This window comes from Fukomys damarensis, unplaced genomic scaffold (assembly GCF_012274545.1).
Source record: "Fukomys damarensis isolate Sample0158 unplaced genomic scaffold, DMR_v1.0_HiC HiC_scaffold_14, whole genome shotgun sequence".
Taxonomy (NCBI): Eukaryota; Metazoa; Chordata; class Mammalia; order Rodentia; family Bathyergidae; genus Fukomys; species Fukomys damarensis.
The window spans coordinates 22,456,899-22,462,898 of NW_022900926.1; positions in this window are offsets into that span (position 1 = coordinate 22,456,899).

Here is a 6,000-nt window from a genome sequence, read left to right on the forward strand (position 1 = left end):
AATTTCAATGAGTAATTCCTCCCTACCCGCAAAAATATCAGAGACTGAGTTCAGGGCCTTGCATGTACTGGTCACTCACCCTATCACGGAGCTCCACTCCCAGTCCAATCATTTATATTTTTAAACTTGTGCAATCATTAGCAAACAAAGTCTTCTAAGTAATCAAGTTTAGAGAAAATATAAAATTCTTAACTACATTAAGGGCACCACTGCCAGAGAATAACTTTGACCTTTACAATAGCCGAATTGCTTTATGTCTAGCACTTTAAAACTATTGATCTACTGATCTTGAGATCATCAGTAGGGTTGTACATTAAGGGGAGTGCTAGGGGATCAAAGGTGACCCTCACCATAGCATAAGGGTTGAATGGCTTTCAGTTTCCTTAATAGCACTGCAAACTGTGTAGGCCAATTTAGTCATTCACCAGTCTCATTTGAAAGGTGGCCTCCAGCTATTACAGAAGGAAGTCTTGTTTCCTCACTACCTGAAATAAAAGCAAATCTAGGGCCAAGGATTTATCTCAGTAGCACCCCACATGCCTCACAAGCACAAGGTCCTGAGTTTGATCCCTGGTACCTGGGGAAAAATCAATCTAAGAATCTCTTACATTCATGAGTGTTTATTAGCAAGCAGGACTTCTGAGAAGCTTGGGGAACTTCCTTCTCTACTCAGAAATAATCCTACAGACATCTTGGGTAAAAGATTCACAGTAAAGACAAATCACTGACACCCAAGCAGGATTAGGTACCTTGGCTAGATCAGGCAGCAGAGTCTTAAATATGTAGAGGCAGGATGTGGACAGAAGCAAAGAGAACTGTAGACCTCAGGTACTGATCAAGAGCCTGCTGCCTGCTTCGCAAGCACAAGGTCCTGAGTTTGATCCCCACACCAAAAAAAAGTCATTAGCTTGCAGGATCTGCCAGATTCTTGTATCTCATTTCATGGGTTTTGCCTCTAACCCTTTGTAGACAACCATTTACCTTCTGCTACATTCACCAATGAAAATTGCTTACATCTCATGGCAGCTGACAATGTAGATGTAGATGACTGGGGTGTCATGTTTCAAATACATCACACAGATTATTCTCACAGCATCATAAAAAATAACAGTCACGAATAAATCCACCTGTCTTCTGTATTCCTCATTTGTTGTAACCAAAGGGAATTATTTGAGTACTGGCCTAAATCTGTTCTGTATATTAAAGATTGAAAGGCGTGGTGAAATAGCTATTGGGTCAAGTTGCAAGAAGCAATTTTTTAAAATAAGCGTTCTTCTAAGAAACATCATTTCCCCCTTCAACCAAAATGATCACTTACCATAAACATGTTCACTCAGTGATCACCTAAGTCTGCTCAAAGATTCACTAGATTGGTGGTGGCCCTTGGCACATGTGCCACAGTGCGCTGTTACCAGTGAAAGCTCTAAAAGGTTTGCCATCACTGCTTTGGGTTGTCACTTCCTCCGGCACTCCACTGGTCCAAGGCTTTGCAAGAGGTGAGAGAAAAAAGGATGTCCTGTGAACGGAAGGAGCAGTCTTACATTTGTCACAAATAGAGCATCTTGTTAATAGTGATGTCTGTGGTGACTTAGGTTTTTATGTTGATGGGTTTGATTGCAACTGTAGGGGTCAAAAATAATTTTTAGCAATTAGTGCCAAGATTAATAAAGTTCAAAAGAAAAATTTTTAATTTTTAATTGTTATTTTAAAATATACAGTAAGAGACTTGGACTGACAATCACATTTGGATCACTGGATCACTGATACCTTGCGGAAGAGTATAAGGAAAGGCTAAATGGGCTTAGAGTTGGAAGCAGTAAGCTGATCAAGAGCTGATGTCTGCAGCAATGCTTAGGTTTTCATACTGAGTCTGCCACTTCTTAGCCTTAGGAGGCTTGGTAAGTTACTTGTGTTCCTTTGTCTAGATTTTTTTTCATCTCTAAGTGGGGGAATAATGCCCATCTCAGGGTTGTCGGAATAGTCATTAAGGTTGAATTAAATGAGAGTAAAGTTTTTGCCACCTTAGTAATTGTTCAGTAAATGCTAAAACTGTCTTTGGCCTGCGATGTCTGTGGAAGGTAGGCCAGGGGTATCAGGAAACTGCTTTACTGGGTAGAAATATCACTTTTTCTAACAGTGGCCTGGAGTGCCATTAGCCACCTTTTCTTTTTTTTTTTAAGATGCTTATTCTAGTCATCTACCAAATGAGCTAAACAGATAAGAACCATGTTCTTTAGAACAGAATTACTTAACATTTCTAATCACTTTGTGTTGGTACTTTTATCATTGTATTTCATAATCATTCTTTCCTCCACCTCTCCCAATAATAATTATGGTTACTTGATATTTTCATATAGTTGGAGGCATCTCCTGACATTTCTTCAACACAGAGTTATCCTGCTGCCTGCAGAGCTGGGGATGCTTAACTGCTTTTCCAGAAGTCACTGTCAACTTTGGTCAGGCTTCAAGAGGTGGTTTCTAAAGCAGCTGGCTAGGAGGGCAATTGAGCAAATCAGTTACCAACTGTATGTGACACTGTCTTTCCCTCCCTCCACTGCGTTGCCTTGCCAAAAATATCAGAAGAGATGGATTAGAAAGGTGAGAATTGGAGGCTCTTCTTGGAGTGCCAGATCAGTGGTGGCTAACCTTGGTTGTTTTGTTGGTAGTTCTGAAGTCATCCTTTGTCCTCAGCAGGGTTGGTAGGAATCTGCCCCCTCACTCAGTTGTACCTGTCCTAGAGTTAATCCTGTTGCCAGTGACATGATCTGTGGCTGATGCAGTAACTGAGTCTCAAATTAGAGTTTTTTAATTTATTTGGCGGGACAGTTACAAAAATTAAGGTGGAACCAACATCAATAAATAGTAGTATTTTGCTAAGGTAAGAACAGTTAAAGAAAAAAAAAAAGCTGTTCTCACTGACCCATTCCCTCGAACTGTACCTTGAAATATCTGAGAGCTCTTATCAAAGGCCAAGACTGCTCAAGAAAGTGGCCGGCCAGAATTGCCTCAACCAGGAAAATGCTCCAATGCTGAGCTGCATCTCCAGCCCTCTCTAAGTTGCTCAGGCTGGCCTTGAACTTGAAGTCCTCTGGAGTAGCTGGGATTACAGGTGAGCAGCTTTGCACATTGCGGAGTGTTCTGATTCTTACCTTCACCCTTTCCTAGCGCTCCTGCACAGGATGGAGCTTGTACCACTCTGGTGGCTGGTTTGGTCCTGCTTCATTTTATGACTTCTTTCTTGCCTGACTGTCCCGTTTCTTTAACAGAGTTCCTGCCACCTCCTAGATAAACTACTTGTATTCAAATCTTCATCACAAGGTCTGCCTCTGGGGACACCAGAACTAATATCTGGGGAGATTTATATAATTTTTACAACAAGTAACAGTTTATCTCATACACAGAAGATAGCTCAGAATTTTAACAAATTTAACTTGGAAAAAAAGCCCCAATATTCTTATTTTGTCATAGATTTGCACCAGTCGGGCTATATTTTTGGCATAATTTCCATTTATTGGATATAAATTAGCAGTGGTGAATGTGCTAAAACTTCATCTATTATCTTTCCTTCTCTGTTTTTTGGTATTGAATTGTTTTTCTCACTTTCATAACTGTCTCCCAGATGCTTTTTCAGTGAGATCCTTACAATGGAAAAAAAACAAAACAAAACAAAACATGTATGGTGGCTATAATCCCCACCACCTGGAAAGCTGAGGCAAGAGGATCACGAGTGTGAGGCTAGCCTGGGCACGTAACTAGACCCTGTGTCAAAATAAGATGATTTTGAAAAGGACTTGGGGATGTAGCTCAGTGTAAAGGCTCTAGGTTCAGTCCCTAGTAATGCAAAAACAAAATGACGACTAAAAAAACCTCAATTCACCATCCTTGAAATCTCTGACTTCAAGAAGCAAGTCCCACAGCACTACCCCTATGCTGGTGCTGCCGCCGATGGAAGGGTTGGAGTACTAGTATGGGCCATTTCCTCCCTCTCCTCCAACCCTCCAGATCTATCTATGAGACTCTCACTGTGTTGCTTAGACACAAGAGATCCTACTGCCTTAGCCTCCTTAGTAGCTGGGACTACAGTCTTGTGCCACTGTACCCGGTTCTCTATAAAGATAATGTTTTAGATAAAGGAAATATAAAGCCAGAAACCTTAAAAGTCTTCTTTTTGATGGGAAAATAAAACATATTGCTCATGGTTCTTAACAGGAAAGAACAGAAATGTAGCATAGTTTAAAAACTAGAAGTGCATAGAGATGAAAATGATATTCTCATCAAAAGGTGTCACCATCACTGTGGTAACTCATGGGCTTCCTGTACATTGTGGATGGCAGTATTCTCTCCTTAACCTCTGAATTACCTGGAAAAGGTCCATGTTCCTCAGATCTTGCATCTAGGATTAGTACACATCCAGATCCATCTGTGCTTCACTTGTGCTACAAAACCTGCTTCTCACAGCCGAGCCAATTCCTGTTGGCTCCTAGCCCCACTTATAGAAGGAAAGCAGCTGTCCATACCAAGGCACCGTCCTGAACGTTCCCAGCTTGCTGCTGCTGTCCACACTTGCGTCCTGCACCTGCCAGACTCTGCTCCTGCTGTCTCTCTCCTGCCATGGCCCTGCCCAAGGCTGTAGCTTTCCTCCAGGAGGGGTTCTTTTACACTTGCTTCAATTTCTCAACAATGATGGGGTTCAAAATCCAAAAACTTGAAGAAACTACAGAAGTCACCAAGGCGGAAAGGTTACTCTGCCCAATGAGTGGCAAGTAGGACACAGCTGTGGCCCCAAGGAAGGTGGGACAATGACACTAGCAATGAACGTGCCCAGGGCCTGGAAACTGGTTACTAAATACCATCCTCTATTAAAAGGAGCCAGAGCTCTTTACAGAAGTAGCTGATTACAGGGTGGGGGCAGGGAAAGTACAAGATGGTGTTAATAGATCTTATGTTGCAGAAAGTCATAAGAATATGTCGAAAGGACACAGGAAGACACTTAAAAGAACTTCTACTGGCTAAATGTAGTGCAAGGAAAGCACCAAAACAATAGCAATAGTAATTGATTGTGATGCATTGACTATACGAATCTTTGGAGCTATACTACTATAAATTAATACATAAAATAGGGGAGAAGAGGGGCCGGGGATTTAGCTCAGTGGTTCCAGTGCCTGCTTTGCAAGTGCAAGGACCCATGTTCAATTCCCGGTACCAAAAAACAAAAGCAAACCAAAAAAGAAAAGAGGGTGGGAGAGAAAAATCTCTAATTAATAACTGAATTCTCGGTATTAATATAGGAAGGATAATGTAATTTCAACTCATTTTGCATTTATACTAATAATTGATTCAGGGAATACATATCAGTGAATCCCACAAATAACTGAATGAAATTTGATGAGCAACAGCATACATATAAGTTTGTTTGTTTGGTATTTCATGTTGTTGAAACAGGATCTCACTGTCTGACCCAGGCTGGCCTTGAACTCACAATCCTCCTGCCTCAACCTCTGGAGTGCTGGGATTATAGGCACGTGCCACCACACATATGTATAAGTCTTAAAGTACCTTCCATAAAATACCTATTATTTATTAATTCAAAAGGTATAAAACACTAATTTTAAAGTGGAGAAATCAGGCAAGTATCAGGTACTTAATTGAGTACTAAATGATGACACTGGTCCTAGTCATGGGAGAAACGCATACATGTATGGCCTTATATGATATGCTGGGAGAGCATGGCATTTTGGTGTTCCTGCCCCAAATGTATAATCTGAGTTTAATAATGATGAAACAGACAGCTCCACAATAAAGAGCATCTTACACAACAATAAGCATGTATTCTCCAAAACCTGTGAGACTAAGATAGAAGAATCATGTGTTTGGCCAGCCTGGGCTGCAGAGTAAGATGCTGTCTCAAAAAGAAAAAAGAGGGCTGGGGATTTAGCTCAATGGTGCCACTGCCTGCCTCACAAGTGCAAAGTCCTGAGTTCGATCCCTAGTACCAAGAAG